This window comes from Cynocephalus volans, chromosome 1, assembly GCF_027409185.1.
Source record: "Cynocephalus volans isolate mCynVol1 chromosome 1, mCynVol1.pri, whole genome shotgun sequence".
Classification (NCBI taxonomy): domain Eukaryota; kingdom Metazoa; phylum Chordata; class Mammalia; order Dermoptera; family Cynocephalidae; genus Cynocephalus; species Cynocephalus volans.
The window spans coordinates 144,695,821-144,720,619 of NC_084460.1; the positions used below are offsets into that span (position 1 = coordinate 144,695,821).

The following is a 24,799-nucleotide window of genomic DNA, read 5'->3' on the forward strand; positions in this document are numbered from 1 at the left end:
TCATTGCCCTGACCAGTGTCATGAAACTTTTCCCCGATATATTCTGCTAGTAGTTTTATAGTTTATTCTTACATTTAAGTCTTTAATTCATTTTGAGTTGATTTTGGTATATGGTATGAGATAAGGGTCTAATTTCACTTTTCTACTTGTGTATATACAGTTTTCCTAATACCATTTATTAAAGAGGCAATCATTTCCCCATTGTATGTCCTTGGCATCTCTGTTGAAAATCAACTGTCTGTAAATGCATGGGTTTATTTCTGGGCTGTCTATTCTGAACAGATCAGTAATGAGTAAGGATATCGAATTGGTAATAAAAGTACTCTCACTGAGGAAAAGCCCCGGATCTGATGGCTTCACCACTGAATTCTACCAAAAATTTAAATAAGAACCAATATCAATTCTTCACAAACTATTCTGTAAAACTGAAGATAATGAAATACCTCCAAACTCTATTTATAAGGCCAGCATTGCTCTGATACCAAAGTCAGACAAGGACATCATGAAAAAAGAAAACAACAGACCAATATTCTTGATGAACATAGATGCAAAAATCCTCAACAAAATACTAGCAAACCAAATTTGAGAACACTATAAAAGAATCATTCTCCATAATCAAGTGGGCTTTATCCCTGGGATGCAAGGATGACTCAACATGCACAAAACAATAAATGTGATAACCACATTAACAGAATAAAGGACAAAAACCATATAATCATCTCATTAGATGCAGAAAAAACATTTGAGAAAATTCGACGTCTTTTCATGATAAAAACTCTCAACAAAATAGTCATAGAAGAAATTCGCCACAACACAATAAATAAAGGCCTATATCACAAGCCCACAGCTAACATCATATTCAATGGTAAAAGTTTTAAATCTTTTCCTCTCTAAGATCAGAAAGAAAAAAATAATACTCACTCCCACCACTTCTATTCCACATAGCACTAGAAGTCCTAGTGAGAACAATTATGTAAAGAAAGAAATAAAAGGCATCCAAATTGAAAAGGAAGAAGTTAAATTGTCTCTGTTTATAGATGACATGATCTTATGCATAGAAAATCTTAAAGACTTCACCAAAAAAAAAAAAAAAAACCTTTTGGAACTAATAAATTCAGTAAAGCTGCAGTCTATAAAATCAACATACAAAAATCAGTAGGATTTCTATACTCTTAACAATGAAGTATTAGAAAAAGAAATACTTTTTAAAATCCCATTTACAATAGCTGCCAAAAAATAAGGAATAAATTTAACAGGGAGCTCTATACAGTGAAAACTATAAAACATTGATGAAAGAAATTGAAGACACAAATAAATGGAAAGGTATCTAATGTTCATGAATCCAAAGAACTAATATTGTTAAATCTCTATACTACCCAAAGTGATCTAGAGATTCAATACAGTCCCTATCAAAATTTCAATGACATTTTTTACAGAAATAGAAAACACAATCCTAAATTCATATAGACACTATATAGACAAAGCAATCTTGAGCAAAAAGAACAAAGCTGGAGGCATCAAACTATCTGATTTCAAAATATACTGGAAAACTATAGGAATCAAAACAGCATGGTACTGGCATAAAAACAGACATATAAACCAATAGAGAGTTCAGAAATACATCTTCTTCATATACAGGGAAGAAATAAGGAATACTACATGTTAGATCAAAGCAGAGCATGGGAAGACCAGCAAGATGTGTGTGAACTCGGAGTTGTTAGTGGCATTGAAATTGATGCACTGTTTCTAGCAACGTATAACAAGAGGCCTAAAAGATTTCTAGCTTTTGGTTTCATAATTCCACTATTGAGAATTTATCTTAAATGAAAGCTATATGTACATACCTTTGTAAAACAGTATCATTTGTACCAGCAAAGCCCTGGAAACAGTCTGATTGTACAGCAGCTACACAATGGCTGATTAAACAATGATGGGTGATATGAATGAATCTATGCAACCATTAACAACACAAATATGAGGGTGCAGAAAAGTGAATGCACAACTATCTTCAGTACAAGCATATGTAAAGTGGTTATGACTAGGTAAAGCCAGTGTATGCATATATGTAACTAAAGAAGCCACATAGAGAGATAAATAATTCTTCAATATCAAAGGAATTTTGTTTATTTTTAACAGCTTAGTGAGATAAAATTTACATATCATAAAGCTCATCTGCTTAAAGTGTACTATTCAACAGTTTTAAGTACATTTGTAGAGTGCTTATTTTTTTATAATTACTTAAACTTTTTCTGTTTTTGTTCGTTTTTTAAAGATGGGGTAAGAGATCAATAGATCTAATTGCCTGACACAAAGAAAGAAGAGTTGCATTTTAATTTAAGAACTATTGATAAATTGTTGTTGCTATGCCCATGCAATAAACATAATTCCATATAATCTATTTAGACATAATTTCAAAATAGATGTTTGGGTAGTCTAACAAGATTTTTTAAAAATCTGTGTCCATTGTTGGCAGTAAATTACCCCTTTATTTCCTAGCTCACAAAAGGTTTGTATTCTCTACCACTGGTCCTAGCAAATTTAAATCCACTATGTCTGATATCATTTCCAGAGACTACAGTTTTTAGTGCATTCTGCTTTCGTAGGAAAAAGAAAATAACATGATGTATATTTTATTCACAAGAATAGATGTGAAACAATGGTAAATACACAGGCTTTGAATTTAAACTTGGATTTTAATCCCAGCTCTGCTATTTGTTAACTACTCTGAGGCTTACTCACCCCAATTACCTCACCTGTAAAATGAGACTAATGTCATTTACTTGCAAGGTGGCAACTGACATGATGAATATTAAACACTTAGCACAGTAGCAGGAATGTTGGTGAGGCTTGTTCCCTGGAGTAACTACATTAATTATTAATCCTGTTATATTAGCGTAGACCCAAATATACATAAGTCTTGTTTCTCAGACCACACCAACCATGAAAAAGGCAATTAAGATCATGAATTATAATTAAGGAATTATTTTAACACGCCTCCCATTTTCCTGGGACTCTCATTATCTCTACCACTCAAGCTGTGCGCCAGTCCAAAACTAAGGGGATGCCCCACTACCTCCTCCTTTTGTATGTATGAGCATGTCCATCCCTGTTGATAAACTCCAAAGTATGGACTTGTTCCTTGGGGAAATAACCCAGTCATGCCAGCCTGTGATTATAGAATGAAGTTAAAATTCTACTGCCTTGGCAGGAGTCCCATCAATCTATTTGCTGGAATTTTCATACCCCTGCACATGCATACCTGCTTAAAGTGTGCCCAAAACATTTTTGAGATTTTCCCAAAGTTTTTGATTATAAATCCCTAAGTTTCTTCTGACAGTGCTCCTGTAACTTTGTGTATGTGTGCATGTGTGTGTGTTTTCTTCTTAAATGTGGGTTCAGAAACATTTTTTCCTATTCTAAAGAGGGTTAGCAAGGTTTTGAGTATCGAGAGCCTGAACTTCACTTTTGCTAGGAAAAAAGATAAAGGCTTTGTTTTCAAAAACCTAGAATGGAGTCTAGGAGCTGAGTTGTCTGAAAAGGTCAGGGTTCTAAGGGCTTAAAGAGAGAGGAGTTGCCTGGGCTTGAGGGACAGGAGTGGGAGAAGAGTTTGCAAGTGGTGAGGCTGCCCAGTTCTCACGCAGAGGACGCCTGCATGGTCGTACCACAGTGAGATTCCCGCTTGTGAGGCTTAGCCTGGGGATACACTGGTCAGCTTGGACAGTGAACATTTTGACAGTGCCTATGATGGACTCAAGATCAGAGGTTCATCCTCAAATTACCAATAAGCTCCAGGATCCCTATAGAATCCTGAGATAAAATTAGATTTTCTGTCAGATAAAAACTAAATTTTTTTCCCCAACTTTGATGGGTGTGTGTGGGGAGAACCAATTGATTTGACTGGAAGAAATAAAATAATGTAATGTTTCTTTTACTTTGAGTGCATGGAGTAAATCATGTTGTTTACTCTCCCACTTCAGCTGCATTCAACTTGTGAGAATTCCCAGGCTCATTATTGAGAAGTTCTATTAACTTCTCTATTACCTCGAGAAGCTGCATTCTTAAGGGATTATCTGGAAAGCAAAGACAGACTTAAATAAGATGGATTATCTTTCTTTGGAGCTTATATGATTACATTCAACCATCTAGATTATTCAAATGAAATATTGTCTGACAAGGCAATTTGTGAACTCAGAAGAAAACCACAAAGAGACAATATAAGTGCAGTGCAAAAACCAAAAACTCTGAAGACAGAAAAAACAAGAGTAAACACCTTGGACAAGTTGTTTACTCTCTCTCAGGCTTTGGATTTTCATCTGGAAAATAAAGATATTAAGTATGTTTTTCATGAAATGACGGTGAAAAGAAAATAAGTACATACTTAAAGGCACGTGGCCTTCACGAAATGCTCATTCTATCTGCTATTATAACCACCATTGTCTTCTTTTGATCTTCCTTATATTTTAATAAACTTTATTGATATATAACAAACAGAAAATAATATTATAAGCATAAAGCTTGAGGAATTGTCATAGAAAGAACGTACCCTTATAAGCACATGATATCAAGAAATAGAACATGATCAATGTCAGGGGGACCCCTGCTTGTCTCCTCTCCCAATCATCACCTCCTAATGTAACCGCTCTCCTGACTTCTAGCCACCATTTAGTTTGTCTTATTTTTAGATTTAGTATAAGTGCATATTGAATCATATAGTTTGTATCATTCTGCATCTAGCTCCTATCACTTACCATTATGTTGGAGAAATTCATTATGATTTTTCATTCAAATTCATTTATGTTCATTGCTGAAGAGTTTTTCCATTATTTGAATGTGCCATGTTATATTTATTCCTTCTCTTTTATATAAAACGAGTGAGTTTTTTAATATAATAAGGATATGCACATTTATTTCTTCAAATAACAGATACATAAACTTAATAACAGATGAATAACAAAATACTCTGTAGAAAGTAGGTCTTCTAATTTTCACAAAAGCTGGAGATGTAAAACTTATGAAAATTTACATATTCATTTTATAATCCCTGAAATTATTTGAAATAGCTCTCTAAAGTCTTCCAAAATCATGCAAATATCAAATTAATTTCAGCAGAGGAGGCTGAATAAACTTTTCAAAGTCAAATTAACTTCTAAGCAAAGGACAAGTTCTCTTAATAAAAATAAATCAAGAACAGAAATTAATTGTCTAAATTCAGCAACATAAATTGCATAAAAATCAACAAAACAGAACACAAACACAAGAGAGCTTCAAAAGGTTTGTGGAAAAATAGAATCGAAAGACAATGGAAATCTTTCCATTGAAATAGAGCTCCCTACACCTTCATAACATACGCTAACTGCTTCTGTAGAATTGCTTGCTTAATCTAAGTAACTCCATTCTACCCACTGTCTGACCTGCAGACTACCCCCCCTTCTGCATGAGAAACCGTTGACCTTCTCATAGAAATAAAAAATAATTGCATAGAATAAGAGGCCGTACATAGTGAATTATTACATGGGAATAGGAACCATACACAATGAAAACTTTGTATGCTTGATTGCTCTAACGGCTCATTCTCGGCCTTTGTGACCTAGCTCCCTAGTTTGTTCTGTGCACCTGGACAAACCCGTATGCCAACGGGATGTAGTTTTTGCCTTTAAAAACCCTACAAGACCAAGGCCTGATGCTGCTCTTCCTTGGTTGCACCTTGGGAGACGGACGCTGGCCAGCTGGAGTGAATAAACTGCCCTTTTCTGCATGAGTGGCATCTAAGTGCATTTCTGGTGAGAGGGTGCCTCACAACACCATGAACTTTTTTTTGGTTTGTTTCTGTAAATTTTTGCTTTTTTTTTTTTTTTTTTAAAAAGACTAAGTTCAAAGAAAATACGTTCTCTGACCACAATAACAGAAGGAAATTTAGAAAACTCACAAATGTGTGGAAATTAAACAATACTGTCCTAAATAAATAATGGGTGAAAGAAAAATAACAGGAAAATAAGAGAGTACTTTGAGATAAAGAATAAAGTGCAACATATCAAAATTTATAGGACGCAGGGCTCATGCAGTGCTTAGAGGAAAATTTATACTTGTAAACACCTGTGTTAAAAATAAGAGAGATCTTAAATCAGTAATATAAACTTCTATCTTAACAAAATAGAAAAAGTAGAGCAAACTAAACCAAAAGCAAATGTCAGTACAAAGTAACAAAGATTACAACAGAAATAAGTATGTGTTTCCCTGAGTTCCAAGAGCTGCTCAAACAAACTAATCAAACCCTAAGGGGTTGTAGAGACTCTGTTTACAGCTGGTTGGTTAGAAATTCCACAGGCCTGGACTTGCAACTGGCATCTGAAGGTGGGGGCTGGGGGCCAGTCTTGGGGACTGAGACTTTACTCTGTACAATCTGATGCTATCTCCACGTAGATAGTGTCAGAGTTAAGTTAAATTAGAGTACATCCTTCTGGTGTCCACTAAAATCTTGTTTAGTTGCCAGTGGTGATAAATCTCCATATGTTTGGTCACAGAAATTGGTCTTCTGTGTTGATGATCATGCTGTGAGAGAGCAGAGGAAAACACACAGTTTGTGTGTATGTTGTGTTTTTCCCACTCATACAGGGTTTAAAAGTAATGAACCAGCTGCCTTCCCCCATCTCAACTCCAAACTATTTTATAGATGAGGACTAGAAAAGTAACAGATCCTAGAAAAGTAACAGGAGTTGCTAAAAGTCATTGGCAGATCTGAGCTCATCAGGACTTTTGTTCTCTGTGGTCCTTTTCTACTGTATTATAAGGTCTTTCACCTCACCCAAGCTAGGGTATTATTAACAACGAGTTCAAGCTCTTAGAGGAAGCAAGGATACAAACATCTTTTAAGAAAATCTGCTGCTGAGAAGAACAGAAAGACAAATTTCAGAAGGACCAGCCCTATACTGCAAATTTCTATTTCTTCTTTTCCCTTTTCCAGCCAGAACGACAGGTCACTGGCAAGGGTCACAGATGGGCAGACAGGAGAGCTAACAGCAAAGAGTGGGGGCAAATTTTTTCCTTTTGCTCCAGAGCTAATTTGAAAGAACATAGCCACATAACATCATGAAATCTTGTACTTATTTCTGCTGAGTTTCTAATTCAATTAAGTACTGTAGAGATGTGTTAGGATTTGGCTTTTTTTTCTTGAAACCATTCTGTAAATTTTAAAATGTTAGAGAATTAGAAGTTGAAAACTTCATGAGTAACATTTACGATAAAAAATCAGGCTTAGATCTCCTGATAGTTTTCACAACTAACTTGCTCTGTTTACATTAAATCATAAGATAGATTACCTACCAATTAATTGACAACATCTTAGGACCTTAGAACAAAAATCATGCCCCACTTACAATGCCTGATTAATTTCAACAAAATGTAGCTTCTAAAGCCAAGAAAAATAATTGGAAATACTTCATAAATATGTGCTAACAAAATTATTTTAAAAAGATGGAATGTGCTTAAAACGCTGCAGGCCTGGTATGCATGTGTTTATTTCAACATAATTTCCCTTGCTTTGGTATTATTATCTGAAAAATTTAGCCATTATGGTTTTATTATTATTGTTGTTCTGATCTAAAAGACAAGTAAAAATTCAGGTATGTACTAATTTTATCCCAATCTAGAATTGATGGATTATGCTGATTTATGTGACTAGGATTTACATGAAGTATCTATATGAAATATTATGTAAGAAAAGGGAAGAAAGGCATACGCTTTCCCATTTTTGGAACAGAGGGCATCATAATTTATTCCAGCCTTCAGTTCTTCCCACGTGGCCAATATTCTTTCCATCTGTAAGTGCTTTGTTTTGATCAAATATATTGTTTTCATCCTTTTACTGTTATTGTCCTTTGTTGGCAGTTAATCCTTTCTGCAAACCACAAAGCCCCATAAAATTTTACGGAGTGCCTACAGGACGGTGGCTTCAGCTCACTTATGCTTTGTGAAGACATAAACGTACTAAAGGAACAGCACCGAAACCAGGAGGTTGATAAATGTCACTTCTAAGAAAATAGGTAGCTCCAAATCTTGCATAAACTCTACACTGGCTACTCCACTAGAACAGAAACTAAATTCAATTGCTTGATTCTTATTTGGCTCCCAGCTTACTAAGTTATAGACCCTCATGGTGCTTTAAAACGAGACAAAAATAAACATTAAGAAATATTCAGTTCAGCTGAACACTTCAATTAGGAGTTGTTTTACTGGGTCTGAGTGGAAGAGAGAAAAAGGTGACAATCTAGAAAAACCTGGTGGGGCACATGGTCCAGACTTCTCCTCCCTGTTACTAAAGCCCTGGGAACATCCCTGAACTCCTCATGGCAGGCACAGCCAGCTACTGCTTCCTGCTGAAGCTATACATCTGTCCTAGTTATTCCCCTTTTTTCTTTTTTTAGGGAGCTCTCCTTCTTTTCATTTTCCAAGAAGATATTTGCACTAGGAATCTTAAATCTTATCTGCCAGTTTCCTAATCTCTTTCTTCAGCCTTTCCAGGAGGTGGCATTTCACTTCCAAGTGAGAGACCACATGGACTATCAGTGTCAGGCAGCTGCAGCTGGGGCTTGGGTCAGAGTTTATATGGTCACCATATTCAGAACATTGGACCAGCTGCTGAGGGAAGGGCTGCCAGCCTTTCACACATGGGAGAGATGACCCAAAAGAAAAGCAATACTAATTCATAACAACTATTAAATATATTATTTGTATAATGCATAGAATAGTGCCTGCCACATAGTATTTGATAAAAGAAAAACAAATAGATTTAGAGGAGGCAAGTGGGGCCTTAGGAGTTAAAGTTGCAAAAGAGGCTTTATGGACACTGTAGTGGATTGAATAGTGTCCTCCCAAAATTCATGTCCACCCAGAACCTCAGAATGTGACCTTATTTGGAATGAGGGTCTTTGCAGATGTAGTTAGGATAAAGGATGAGATGAAATCATAATGGATTAGGATGAGCCCTAAATTCAATGAAAGTGGCCGTATAAGAGACAGAAGAGGACAAAAACAAGGAGAAGGCAACGTGAAGATGGAAGCAGAGACCCAGGTGATGCTTCAAAAAGCCAAACGATGCTAAGAATTGCCAGCAACCACCAGAAGCTAGGAGAGAAGCACGGAACAGTTCCTCCCTCAGAACCTCCAGAAAGAACCAAGCCTTTTGACACCTTGATTTCAGACTTTATGCCTCCACAACTGTGAAAGAAAACATTTCTGTTGTTTTAAGCCACCCAGTTTGCGGTTATTTGTTGTGGCAGCCCTAGGAAACTAATATAGATTTCTATCTTAAGTCTCTACAAATTCTGTATTTGTCAAACTACAGAAGAATACAGACAAGTTTTGTTCTGGAAGGGTAGACTGGAAGAGTGTCTGTCTACAAATACTTGTTTAACTTTAATTCAAACAGACTTGTATATGCAAAGGATATCAATGTATTGGACACATACAACAGTCTAATTGTGGATGTATTTTGGGTTTTCTGGCAACCCATATACTTCTCTGAAAACTATCCTCGTCTAATCACACAGCCATATTTATGGTGTGTGATTTTGTTATCCTCTCATAGCCACAGTAATTTGCTGCAGGGGTGGACCCTAGGCTAATTAAAGTCTTTTTCATCATACTTTGAAATTGGGATTCAAAACCAGTGGTCAGTGTTTGCTGGTTGCTTCAATGAAGGATATATCAAGTTGAGAGGACTCAGTTGACTGAACCAACAAGGTTGGAAATCTGCAAAGAGAAAATGAAAAAAGCAGATACAGATATAGTCAGGACAAAAGACTATACCACCCCAGAGAATAAGGAACCAAGAGATTACCTGCCTTGGTTTCTAATTCAAGTCACTGAAGATCCTCAGAATGGATTCATTATCATTGAGGCAGTTACTGGGTGGTGGTGAAGAGCCAGACTGCTTGGGGTGAGTTTCTTAACCTCTTAGTTTCATCACTGTAGTTGGGACTAATAGTAGTACCTCCCTATAGAGTTGTTCTATGGATTAAATATCAAAAATACTTAGGATGAGTTAAGGTGAATTAAGAGCATTAATGTGAAGCACTTAGAAGTACATACCCTTGGGAAATGTTGGCTGTTGTTGTTATTACCCCATCCCCAGAAAATGGCTTTTAAAATGTGCCATGTTTCTACCATTATTTTGTGCTTATAATAGCGCATTTAAGTGCTTTTCCATATATGTTTATAATCTCAGGTTTGCAGTAAGTCAGCTTCCCCCAACAAAGAGTAGAAATTAGTTACAGCACAGGGAGGTCACTTTTTACCTTCCTGACCTTATTTTAAGTCAATAAACAAAGTAAGTAGTAAAGAACTACTTCGTGTATTTATTGTAGGTGTGTTTTCTCCCACCTAGCTGTTTTCTTTCTGTGTGCATGGTTGGCACAGTCTTGTTTCATTACCTCAGTGTGAAGGCAAGACATAGTGCCTACTCAAGTTTAAACAGAAAAATTGTGTACGGAGAAGAAAAAAATGTTATTTTAAAAGCTTGTTAACCTGGGAGGTAAGCAACAGTGTGAGCTGCTGGCTTAGGAGGAAGGCAGAATTTGTTAGGGAGACTGTAGCACCGCGTTTAGGAAAATCCATAAATGGATTTTGACCCTCTGGGTCAGGCTCAGGGCAAAGAAGAGTTAAGTACTTTGTATATTAAAGAAACAAGATTTTTTAGTGTCCTCCTAAGTCAATGATGGAGATTCAAATACTAAGATGGAGAAATCTTGGAACAGAGAAGGCGTGGATCCAGCAGACCCTGAAAAGAACCTGCTGGAGATGGCAAAATGGCTGGAGGCTCTGGGACAGTGAGACAGCTATTATCCTATTTAAAATTGTTGCCTTCTTTTGTGCTTTGCTGTAATCGTCATCCATTACTTCCAAATCTTCGGTAAAATCTGTTAAGCATTGCGAGCCATAAGATGGAGCAGGTTAGAGCCAAATAATTATGGTAGCTGCAGGGGTTTTACAGGGAGCTGACTTGAGACAGATGCTGTATGAGAGCCTTTCGATTTGATACTAAAAACTGGAAGCATTAGGGACATCTGTGTTGTGGCTGTTTTTTAGGCCTTCCCTGGGAAGCTGTCTATCCTTTAGAAAAACCAGGCAGAAAAGAACACTTTTAAATAGTCCAGTAGCCCATTTACTGGTGGCAATCCGTACTCTGCTTTACTTAAAGGGAACAAGAAATTAGACATCCTTGGGCCCGTTGATAACTGTAATATTTTGGAGATGCCTAATGAGTAGTTCCCTAAACTGTGACATCTCTGTAGGAACGATGGGGTGAACATTACTGTGATGACTATGACACAGAGCTCTATGAAGGAGCCATGAAGACCCGGGCAAACAAGGCAGTGTGCCAGTATCAGTGTCTGCAGGCTGATTGCCCTCCCCTGCCCTGAACCAGATGTTAGGGAAATAAGATTGCCCTTTAAAAGCAATTATTTTAAAAACATTATTGAACAGTATATCGAAGAGTGTAATAAACCCCCAAAGACTCATCACCAGTTTCAACAATGACCAATCTTATTTCATCTTTACTGTTTTTCATCCACTTCCCCCTTTTAAATTTTTATCACTTCATTCATAAATATTTTAGTCTGTATCTCTAGTGGGTAAATACTCTTATTTTATATGTAACCATGATATAATTATCACACCTAGAAATAATTGATCATAATTTTTTAATATCACCAAATATTTTGTCAGTGTTCAAATTTTCCTGATTGTTTCATTTTTAAAAATTACTATTTTAGTCTGTGTGTTTTAATCACTATCAAAACAAAGGCCATCCTTTCCCTCTCCTTTTGTTTTTTCCATCCAATTTATTTGTTGAAACACTTGGGCTATTTGTCCTGTAAAGTTTTCCACACTGGATTTTGTTGATTGTATTTGTGTTGTGTTGTTGATTTGTGTTGTGTTGTTGTGTATTTGTGTTGTGTTGATTGTATTTGTGTTGTCTAGTAGCTGCTGGTTGGCTCACAGTAGAGCGGGTAGGGACATATACAACCTTGGCTGCAGTGTCTTAATTCCCTCTATATACCCTCCTGTTGCCCATGCCTACCTCTGGTTGTAAAAGGCCACCTGGGTTGCAGCTGCCCATTCACTGTACATCTTTCAGGTGAGAGTCACCCTTTCTAGATCAAGAACTCTTGTTTTCAAGCATAGCTTTGCATTTAATCTGAAGAAAACCCTACTATTTTGGAAACTTAAAGTACATATACAAATGAGGAAGGAGTATTATTGAGACTTATGGTTTTATCACTTAATTTCTACTATATCCACTTGTACTGGTTAAATTTACCAAATCCTCACTCTGTTATCTGGCCATTATTGGGGCTATAGGGGAGAGGAGGGGAAGATTTTTTCTTCCAAAGTTTAACTCACCCACTGTCTCACAGGAAGCTTTCACCAGTTCCCCATGGATGGCACTAATTTTTCTAGTGCTCCAGTAGCAATCTTTTTTTACATATAGTTATAATGCAAAACGGATTTATTTGCATGCACAGCAATGAGGAAACTAAAAAAGGAAAGCCATCTTCAGGCAAATGGAAATAATCAAGACTCTTAAGCAGCTGATTTGGGGACCTTCAATAGGAAGACTTGCTCTGTTGCCTTCCAGAAGTTATGTCTCTTTGTTACTGGACTTAAGATGCTAGGTTCTTTGGGAGTCAATGTCATGGAAGTGAACACTGAACCCACAGTGAGAGTGAGAAAGCTAAGTTTATCGAAAGACAGCTTGTGCACAACGGAGTCAACACGAAAGAGAACTGTTGCTCCCTGACAATTCAGTGCAAGGGGTTTTTAAAGGCAAAAGATCTTGGTAAGGAGCTTGGGAAAGAAGATGGGATCTCCAGTTTCACAATTGAGGTCTTCATCAGTTGGACACAAGGCGTTCTATTTTCAGCCTCAGCAGGTGGGGGCCCCATTGTTTCCTTGAGGCCTGTAGAAGAATGCTTACACAACGGGGTTAAGCAATGGTGGGTAATGACATGCTTGTGGGAAGGGGACATACAGGAGGGTTTTTAGGGTTTATCTTTAACTCCTGCTCTCCCTGTTGTTTCCTGGAACATGATGTGGTCTGCTGCCCCCGGGGTCTCTGCTGCATTTCCAGCATGTAGACTCCTGCTAGGTTCTTGGTGCGGACAACAAAATGGCATCTCGCCTGTCAGCCCTATCCTTACTCCTGCTTCATCTTCACCTGAGGCCTCAGCAGGTTTTTCAGACAGACCTTCCTGTTGGATCAGCTCTTATAATTTTTTCTGGTGGGCAAGATGGTATTCCAGATAATCTTTGTTCTTTGTCTGTTTATCCAGGAACTCCACCATGAAGTTTAAGAGCTATAGAAATAAAACAGGGAAAAACCCACACTAGAGGCAGCATATCCAAATTGTGGCCCATGGACCAGCAGTCCTGGGAAATGCAGAATCTCAGGTTCCACCCCAGACCTACACTGCATTTTAAGAAAGGATTAGGTGATTTAATATTCATATTGAAGTTCCAAGAGCACTGATCTAAGACCTTCAAGACCTCCAGGTGAAAGACAAGCATCCATTTTCAAAGAGTAGGAGGGTTAAGTAACTTGTATTTTTGATGAGAACGCTAAGTAACAAGGTACTACTGTCATGGTTTTCAGTTCTGTTTATGTGAATCATCTGGAGACTTTGAGTAGCTGCCCAGACCCTATTCCCAAAGATTTAGACTTAAGTGGTCTGGCATAGGGCTCAGGCACTTGCACCTATTTAGAGCTCCTCAGTGAGTCCAATATTCATCTGGGGTTGAGAACTTTTGTCCTAGGGCATTTGCTTTGACTTCCTGAGAAGCTAGGGAGTTGGTGAGAAAGAAGTTGCCACTTTGAGGTAGGGTGTTCACTGATAACTAGGAAGACATCAGAGAAGTCTGTAGAAAAATCGGTCACCACTAACATCTACTTTTGCAGTGATAGTCTAGGACAGTGGTTCTTGAACGGTGGCCTTCAGCCAGCAGCATCATCACCTGGAAACTTGTTAGAAATGCAGATTCTTGGATCCCATACAAAACCAGCCCAAACAAAAACTCTGAGGGTGCAGCCCAACAGTTTTTGTAGTAAGCCCTCCAAGTGATTCTGGTGCCCAATAAAGCTTAAGCATTTCTGGTCTAGGAGATTTACAAGCCAGCAACAGCACCATTATTTTGTTTAATTTTCCGTAGTGCATGATTCCTGGGAAGACTTTTCCATCTTGTATCGAGATTCATTCTTCCCTGCTAGGACACTTATCCTCCTACTCCCAAGCCACCCCTACAAATGAGTTCCCATACTTCTTTGGAGGGAAATAAGCACATGTTGTATGATTCACTGCCTTGGGCCCATTTCCCCATTTTTCAGAAGCAAATCAGAATCCAGAAATGAAAGATGATACCATTTGTCAAAACCAGTTAATTACTTACGTCACTTTCTCTATTCTCAGAAGCCGAGATCTTTAGGTCTTGCAGGACATTACTTAATATATTCTCCATCTGCAGAGAAGAGTTTAGGACTTGTATGCCAGTTCCCCCGTTGTCTATACTGGGCCTCAACTGAAGAGAAATAGAGTTATTTTTCTACCTCAGGCACAGTTTTGTTACATCCTACTTCCTGTGTAGGATTTTGACTAGGTTTGCATGGTCTAGTGGCTTCCAAACTTTGTGGTGCAATAGAATTATCTGAGAATCTTAAATAGTGATGCCTGGCTTTCAACTGCAGGCACTCTCACTTAATTGGTAGGTGTGCTGTTAAGGTCAGTACTGACCTTAACAGTGCAACATTGGCATCAGGATTTTTAAAAGATCCCCAGGTGATTTTAAATGTTCTACAAAGCAAGGGTACCACTAGCACAGGTATGAGTATATACAATTACTCCAGTAGCTTTGGAATTCTACAATGGTCGTTCAATTTTATTAGCAGACACTTAACTCCAGCTTCGTAAAGAGAAGTAAAAGAACCCCTTTAGATGAGTAGTGATGCTCCTGGATGTACTACTCCCAACTAAGGTTCAGATTGTTTCTTTGTAGTGTCTGTCCCAGCGGAAAAAAATGTTTCACTACAGTGAAGAAACAGCCATACTAAATACTCAAGTATTTATGTATGCCTGAATTAGATTAATGGTCTGAAATAGAATGCTAACAGCTCTGGGAAGAAGTCATTAGAGTTGTACTTCTCAAACTATACACAGCATTAGCATCACCTGGAGAGCTTGCTAAGACATAGATCCTTGGAACCCACCCACAGAGAATCTGATTTGTAGGTCTGGAGTGGGTGTTAATGAGTAGGGACTCATTAACATTTGCATTTCTAATGAGTCCCTGGGTGCTGCTGATGCAGAGACCACACTTTGTATAGCTCACTGAGAAAAACCAAAGAAACATTTAGTGACTAAAATTTACCAAAAATGATACTGACACTTGCCTTCAAAGTCAGTTTTTAAGAAGCTCATGTAGGAATATGAGTAACCTAACAAGTAAGGAAGCAACTAATAATTTTAATTCTCAGGACCTGGCAAAGGCCCCCTTGGAGGTCCTTATAACAAAGTTATGCAATCACCTTAACAACTGGAAGGCAGACAGTACCCTCTCGTTTTTTTAGATATCTTAGGAACTGCTTTGCATGCTCCCTCTTGTCTTCAGCCTGCTCCTTGAAGAATGTGGCAAAAGGAGGCATTCCCATCTCTTCATTGTAATAACAGGTCTGGAAGAGAGGTGAAAGTGGGGAAGATTGGAGGTGAGAGAAGCTAATCTTTAGGACTGAAATCTCACAAAAAACTCACTGTATTTCAGTGGTTGTCCAGAAAGAGGCCTTTAGAAACTTTTGAGTGTTCTGTTTGTCCTTTGACATTTTAGAAGGCCCTGGTTCTCTCCCTGAACTCAGGTTACCTCAAAGAGCAGCCACCATATTCCAGTATGCTGGTGCCTAATCTCTGGATATTATGGCCTCTTTAAGGATCAGATTTGTGAACCTACATGCTAGCACCTATATCCGTTAATTGTGTAGATACGTGAGAAGTCCAGCAAAAATTAAGTGACATCTTAAAGTCAATCTATTTCATAAATCTTAACACATCTACATTAATTAGAAAATAACATATGGATGTATAATTGTTTATTCAGTCTGCCAGCAGTGTTTGCCCACACAATTTTGAGAACCCACTGGAAAGAACTGTGATTTTTCCTGTCCTAGCCCATAGTTTGCAGTCACAGCTCTAAGTCATTGGGCTACAGAGTGGCAGTTTCCTAGCCACTGAATCTTCATCTAGTATCAGACTACAAATATAGCCATAACCCCCATTAAGGAAAAAGAAGATACATGACCCAGATGAGAGCTAAAATCTCCCTTGCAGTTACTCAAGAACCCATATGAACCTTGGACAGATAGATACGCATCACTGACATGCAGCTGGTGAGATGCTCCCCGGTTAATAGCAAGTCTACACTCTTCAGAAAGGAAGCCCTGGAACTGGTATTCCATCTTAGCTTCAGGGAAATATAGCCATAAGAAGTGTTACCCGCTAAGGGTAACACTTAATTTAAGACTTCTTAAATACTAATAGGCAAATAGCTGGCCCACTTCTTAAAACAACAAGATGAAATTCTGTTCAGCTGAGATTAACGGTTACCAATCTACCAAAGAGGACACTGTTTCTAGATGAAAAAACCAGTCTGACCAGAGGAAAGGGTGGGAAATCCTCTAGCTATCCCAATCAGTGTTCAGTGTTCTCTCTCACCTTCCCTCTGGCTGTGGTTTGAGAAGGCTGGAGTACTTCCTGAGTAGTGATGCATTAATAGAATGGAGGTGTTACCTTTACATTTTTTCTTTTCCTCAAAAATGATTATGGCACAGCACTCTAGGTCCCATAGAGAATCTAAGACTGGCTAAAATACATTTCTTTCGCCTGTAAGACCCTATATTCCCCTCTTCTCCTTCATAAGGCTTCAACACACGTAATTGGTCTTAAGGTAGGATAGGATGGGAAGTGTCAAAATCACATCAGCTGAGGGAATTAGGGCAGATTTCATTGATAAGTTGGCATTTTATATTGACCTTAAAAGGCAGGCAAGAATGTAGAGAAATGGAACTAGAAGAAAGACATTCCACCTGGAAAACAGGCACACACGGGCTGTAGATACAAGATGTGATAGTGGTTTCTCCAAACTACAGTAGGACTGCTCTGGTTGGGAACCTTTTGGATCCTTCCTCAAACAGTCTCCCAAAGGTCCCTACCTGCCCCATCATACACCTACTCCATTCGCCTCCTTTGAGGGCAGAGATTGTTTTACTTATTTTGGTATTCCTACAGCTCATGTGGAGTGTTTTGTAGATAATATGTGCTGAATCAATGTTGACTAAATAAAAATATATTTTACATGTAAGTAAAGTGTAAAATTTCCCATAAATCTGGTGGATTCCTATGTTGAGTCTAAGCCATGTCTGGTTGAAGTGAAGTAGAAGTGGCAGGTCACCAAAAGTCTGTCTCTATGAGGCAGTGGGGAGTGAGGCAGCTTCTGGATGGAGAACCCCTCCTAAGAGAAGGAGCCAATCAGTCACAAAGATAAGGTCATCACAGGGAAGGGATGATTATTAAAATAGTCTATGTTGTCACTTTTGTTTCCTGACCCACCACTGCCCTTGTCTTCAGTAGAATTCGTGCCTTGGTCCTAGGGAGAGGTGCTTTTCAAACTGGAATTTGCATATGAATTACCTGAGGCTTTTGTTAAAATTCAGGTCATGATTAGTGGGGCCTGGAGATTCTGCCTTTCTAACAATGCTGCCAAATGGTGCTGGTCCATAAACTACAATTTTAGTAGCAAGGGTTTAAGTACATTTTTAAAAAGCTATTTCAGTAAAAATTGAGACAGAAATGGCACTGCTGGTGAACCTTCTAACAGGAGAGGAAAAGGGGACATTCTATGCTGCTTCTGCACAGACCACTGCACTGCCTTGGCATGTTGGAGCTTCCGGGGCCTCCAAAGCAGCACTGGGGGGAGGTGGCAGTGCTGGGGCACTCTGCAATGTCTAGCATATGAAGGTTGGAACAGGCAAAGAGGAAAGAAAATGGTAACTGACCAGATGGTTAACTGGTTTTGCTCATAGTACATGTAATACATTACCCAAATTCCCCCTAAATTTGGGGAAACTTTTTAGGACATTAGGTCCCTATGTGAGCAGGTGAGGACAAATGCCAGTAAAATCTGGATTATTACTGTTAATGTGATCCAATATATAAGAGAGTAAATCTAGAAGATATAGATAGATTTTACTTAGTGGGAGACGTTATGAAAGTTTGGGCATTACAGGATGATCTATAAGATCCCTTCATGTAAACATTCTATGATTCTACCATCCCATTTGGGCTGAAACACAGAACTGGATGCATATGAAGAAAATATTCCTGTTCTTGTGGTTAGATATTGTGAGAAATGTCCTCATCCCTGCAATGCCAAAGGATGGACATGGAGATGTGAGGTACAGTGAAGCAAGACTTTAATAACTGCCTTGCAAGCCCAGGTGTTTGTGAATGGGACAGGCACACGGAAAAGGGCTGTAGCAAGCAATTTATTCCCTAGTACACTAGTCCCTCCCCCCAGTTCCTCATTGCTGAGTACGAGGTGCACAATCTTCCCCGACAATGCTAAGATTTATTACCCTTTGTTAGAAATTTCTTTGTCTGGGGGCTCGGGGCAAGCTTGCAGAAAAGGCCCACTTAAGTCCTGAGAAGGGACGAACATCAGAGAATGAAGAAAACAATGGGGTCTAATAACTAATTATCATCTCAAGGACAGCTCTATCTGTTCGAAGAAAACAATAGTGGCTAGTAACTAATTAGCATCTCAATGAGAGCTGTATCTGTTCAGAGAACCTCCAAGAATGGGCTGGACCAGTCAGACAACTTTTAGGCAGGCCTGAATCAGTTAAAACACCCTTAGATAAGACATTTCTGAAAATGAATCACTTAGATTATTTTCTTACAGATATTATAAAGAAATATTGCTATCTAATCACTTTAAAACAACCTCACCAATATACAGAAAAAAAAAAAAAAAAGAATGGAAAGAAACACATCATGAGCATCAGTAACAGTTGTGCTAATATGGTAGACTTATAGGTAATTTTTTTCTTTTTTCTATTCTTCATATTTTTAAAACTTTTATCGTCATATATATTTTTTCATTTTGCAAAAGGAAACTGTTACCTTTCTAGAGAATAAGCACAATGCCTTTTCTTAATAGAAGCTCCACATGTGAATTTATGATGTATTCATTTTTTCTAATTACAAATGTAATACATGATCATTATAAAGTATTCCAATATTACAGAAAGATATAATGTAGAAAGTGGAAGCCTATGGCTTTCATATTAGATCCAATATATTTTAAAATGTAATTTGATTCATAATGTTATAGCCGAGTTTCAAAAGAGACACACTCCGAAGGGAGTTTTAAAGATTTATTCCGGCCGGGACCGCAGCAGCCAATTCAAGCTGCGGTGCCCAGCCTGATTTACTTTCGGTTTTTATGCTTAGTTGGACGCGATCGGGTGATTGCTTGTTTTGTTTTTAGCCAATGCAAGCAAGTCTTGTGTACATAAGCTAATTTTTGCGGTTAACGTTTGGCAGGCACTCAGGGACTCAGGGACTCTCTGACAGTCCTTGGTCAGGACTTTCTGACCATTCTGTTCCCCTCCCTATTATCCTTGAAATGAACCAAAATAGATGTTTTTGCAAAATGATGTTATTCGTATTTAACCCTGAGCCGTCAACTAGAGACATCCTACAAGGCGCACAGGCAAGAGCAAGCATAGCTGGTTTACAGAAGCTAAAATATGCAAGTTATAGCAAGAAATAAAACTTTTCATACAGACATAATTTTAAACAAGCTTTGGGTAAGGGCCTTTATCACATCTACGCACAAAGGCAAAAAGGGTGGTTACTTAAGGAGGGGTCTGCTTTAAAGAGCAACGCTGTTTCTCATCTACACAAGAAAGAGCTGGCAGCTTGTAGTTTTCTTGCTAACACAGGCACAAACTTGTGATCATAGAGCTGTAGGGTACAGAAATATTCAGCAGCTTGCATTGGAACAAGATGGGCTAATGATGTTACCTGTAACAATAATACTATTATTACATTCTGGTAACCTGATAAATTGGCCTTTGAATTATGGGATATGATCAGATTGGCTATCTTACTTCCATGCATCTTCTCCCTTGGAGTGTGCTGGAAATACTAGAGCACTTTTAAAAAATTATACAACTCTTATTGGAAATTGGGGCAAATATCGCCCTTGCTATGAACTGGTGAGGAACTTGGCTGCATTCTGTTCATGTCCATAAGTTTTGTGGAATATGGAACTTAAAGATGCTGACCCAGTATTGGGTGGAAGAAATTTCTAAGCAGCAAAGCATTAAGGAAGCTGCATGGCTACAGGTAACAGCCTATGCTAGTTTTGGTGGCAAAGGCATGACCTAATGCCAGAATTTAAAAGGGAAGTAGAGCATAAAGATTTGAAAAATTTGCAGCCTGGCCATGTGGTAGAGAAGCAGAGAACGTTTTCAGGAGGAAAATGCAATGGTACTAAGAAGATTAGTACAAAAGAAAGGAATTATCAAGAGAAGGGGAAAAGGGCTCTAAAGGCATTGCAGAAGCCTCTGGGGCCAACCCTTCCATTACAGGCCCAGAGGCCTAGGGAGACAGAATGGTCTTGGTGAATAGGCCTGAGGCATCCTCCATGAGCTTGCTGTCCAGGACCACCTCAGGATGCTGCTCCCCACACCAGCACCTCAGCTGCTTCTGCTGCTATAGCTATGGCTAAATTGGCCCCAGGTGTGGCTGGACCTGCAGCTTTGAAAAATACAATCTAGAAGGCTTGGCAGTGTCCACATGATGGTAAATTTTCAGGCTCACAGAATGTGGAGGCTTGGGAGCCTCCACCCCAATTTCAAAGGATGTATGGAAAAGCTTGGGGACCCTGAAGAGATCTTTTATGAGGGTGGAGTCACCACATAGAGCCTTTGCTAGAGCAATGCTGAGTGGAAACATGGGGTCAGAGCTTCAGCAGAGAAACCTCATTAGCACCATGCCTACTGGAGCTGTGAGAGCAAGACTGCCATAGAGATTGCAGAATTGTGAACCTACCAATGTGCAACACCAGCCTGCGAGAGCTAAAGCATCACCTGAGACCAGGAAAGTCACAGAAGCAGAGCTGCCCGAGGACTTGGTGACCCAACCCTCTCAGCATTGTACAGAGGAGGCTGAACATGGAGTCAAGGTACATGATTTGCCAGCTTTGAGATTTAATGCCTGTCCTCTTGGTTTTCAGACTTGTTTGGGACTTATTACACCTTTCTTTCAGCTTATTTCTCCCATTTTGAATGGGAATATGTACACTATGCTTTTCCCACCATTGTATCTTGGAAGTAGATAACTCGTTTTGAATTCACAGTAGGGACTTTGAACTTTGGGCTTTTGAGATGAACAAATTAAGACTTTGGGGATGGACTGAATATGTTTACCTGTGAAAGGGACATGAACTTTGAGGGCCAGGGGTGGAATGCTGTGAATCGACTGAACCGTGTCCCCGAAGTTTGTGTATTAGAAGCTTAATTCCCATTGTAACTGTTGAGGGTGGGAAATCTTATGATGGTAGAAAAGTGGAACCTTGAAGAGGTGATTAGTTTGTAGAACTCTGACGTAATGAATGGATTAAAAATAGTGGTCAGGGGCATGGTTCTGAGGGCTTTAAAAGAAGAGCACATGAGAGGTTAACCTCTTTCTGCTTCCACCATCTTGCAATGTGCGACCCCTGGGTCACGGCTGCCACCACCAGATCTGTTCTTTGGACTTTGGACTTTCCAACCTCAGAAACTATAAGCAATAAATTTTGTTTTCTTTATAAATTACCCAGTTCCAGGTATTTTGTTCTAAGCAACAGAAACAGACTATACACAACTCCTCTTAAAAAGTTTTTAAATTTAATCCAAACTTTCTGTATTTAAAATGGTACTTCACCTTACCTCTCTAGTGATGAAGGAAGAGACAAGGGGTTGCTTTTTGGACTTAATTTTAATCAAGAAATGTTTTAAAAATATCTTTAGAACAGCATTTATATTCTTTTATTGTGTTCTTTGTACGCATTTCCCCTATTAGTTCATAAGCTTCATGAGGAAAGTGCCTGAATCTGAGTCATCTTTGTGTCTCCCAAAGCATTTAATATGGTTCCTTGCCCATAAAAGCCACCCAATAAATTACATTGATGTGAACAGTTTGAAAGTAAAGAAGACCCTAAAAATTTAAAGTTGTTGATCGTCAAGGAAGAAACAATGGGCAGACAGCCTAGTACTTTGATTTTGGGAAAGCAGATTTCAAAAGTTCCTAAAAATTTTGGGAGAAAGCAATGAATTACATGGTAAATGTCTTTGAAAGGGAAGACTGCATTTAACACAATACTGGGCACTGACTGGGTCTTTAATAAATGCTTGTGAATGAAAGAGTGAATGAATGAAGTAATTTATTAGGACAACTTGAAGGAATGGTAGGCCTTAAAAACTAGAAATGTCACAGGTGATTCTGGTGAGAGAAAGAGAGATGGCATCTGCAGAAATCCATGTGCCTGCATACATATTCTGGTCTCTCCACAAGCAGCCTCTACTTCCAGACTTACCACAGCTAGTATATAATCTAGAACATGTTTTCTGATGTTTACTGTCTTGGTTATAGTAATTCTTTCCACACCTTTGTAACTGCATGCTTACCTATCAGTCTTCTCCACTAGTTTATGAGCTCTAACGGCTGTTACTGTGTCATGACTTGGTATCACCAACATCTACCATCTAGCATCAACCAGGACACTGTAGGTAGTCAATAGATGTCCATTTGCTATGAATAAATAAGTAAATCAGTAAATATTCAAGTGGCAAACAAAAAGATGGAAGATAAATACATGAGGGGAATGAAAATGTAAAAGAATATCAGGAAATATAAACTTTGATGTACATTGGGATTTATGAATATATATGCATTTTTAAAGCTAAGACCAACAAAGAGTTTGGCAGAGAGAAGTACATGGTGTTAGGAGAGGGAGAAGTTTTTGACCAAAAAGAACAAGATAGGGAGAGAGAGAAACATACTAATAGGACAAAAGTGCAATGTTAACCAAGGACAAAGAAAAAACAGAACAACTAAAGTTGTACATCAAAGAGAAGCATATGTAAACAAAACTCAAATATTAATAGAGAAACATAAATAGAGTAGTAGGGAAGTAGGAAGTAGTAGGGAAGTCAGAGAGAGTAGTAACAAAAAGAGCACCTAGATAATTTAAATCAATAAACATATAGGTCTAGGTGAGCTTTATCCTTTGGTTGAAATATGACTTCTAGAAGTGACTTAGGAAGCAATGGTAATGTTTAAAGAATATTGGCGAAAAATGCCAAAATGCAGTTAAAGACTTATGATATCTTGGTGGTAAGGTGCAGAAATTTATACTGGGTGATAATATAGTTAGGCCAATTGGCATCTGAAAACCAAAAAAGAGCATTTATTGGTTTGGGAACAACTTTAAAGTTTCTGGTGACACCATACAAGACATCGTACTCAACCATGTCCTGTTTTCCTTTTTTTTCTTTTTTAAGTCAAGGATTTGGATGAAGAGTTTTATACATAATCAGATTTACAAATGTCACAGATCTGAAAGGACTAGTGAGCATGCTGAATGACAGAACCAAGTGTCTATAGAACTGAACAGGTTAAATCAAATTGGCTGAAGTTGTTATGATGAAATGTATTTAAAAATAAGCATAACAGCCTATATTTCAGTTTGGCAAATCAACAGCCCATCAACAGAGAGGGAGATCTTCTTAAATAGAAGTTCATGTGAAAAAGGCTTAGATTTTTAATTGCTTAAATATTCACTATGACCAGAGGGTGGACAGAAAAACAAATGCAATTCACTTTTTCCCTTCTCAGGATGTATTTTACTGCATGATTGATCTGTATAATTGCTGAGGCCATTATGTACAGACAAAAGAGGGGGAGTTTTATTTCTAGGTCTCCCTTGATGATCTCCTTCTTGGCCTGGGGCTGCTTACCTGCTTCCTTGATCTTAGACCTGCGGGCCTCAGCTCGGTCAGCCAGGAGCTTCTTGTGGCCCTTGTCGGCCTTTGGCGTGTGGAGATGTTCCATGAGAATCTGCTTGTTTTTGAACATGTTCCCTTCACCTTCAAGTACAGGCTGCAAAAACGTGTCTTAAATCTTAGACTATGAGCAGCTGGCACAGAATTCTCGTCCTCCACATCCAGGTTACCTTCTCAGGCATTTGAACATTGACAGTCCCCTTTTGCTTGCCTACATCCATATGCCTGCTCTTCCGGGTGGGTGCCAAGGTATTTTTCCAGCATCGTGCCTAGGAATGAGCAGTCATAGGCTTGTGCGTGTTAGTCCATCTTTGACCAGCTTCTGATCAATCCACTGATGAGTGTGGGTGTTGGTGATTTCATTGCTCTCATCATGTCCAAACAGATCTTTTTGCCACAGAGGAGGACAGTGGAGGTGATCCCCTTCTGAAGCTTTGTGGCTATAATTGTTTTCAATAAGCAATTTTACTGACCGGATCCCGGGAGATACTAGTCCTGTTGTAACCATACAGTGACTTATGTTCTCAAGGTCCAGCCATTCATGGCAAAGAGGACTTTGTAGACGTGACCTTTAGGTGGGGACATTATCCTGGATTGTCTGAGTGGACCCAGTCTAATCAAATGGGTCCTTACCTTGGGCCTCCCAGAAGT

The 24,799-nt window shown here is 38.6% G+C and overlaps 1 pseudogene; it reads right to left on the reverse strand.

The window, feature by feature from the left end:
* Positions 1-23,915: 23,915 nt before the first annotated feature.
* Positions 23,916-24,592, reverse strand: LOC134391115 (large ribosomal subunit protein eL19-like; annotated as a pseudogene).
* Positions 24,593-24,799: the final 207 nt, after the last annotated feature.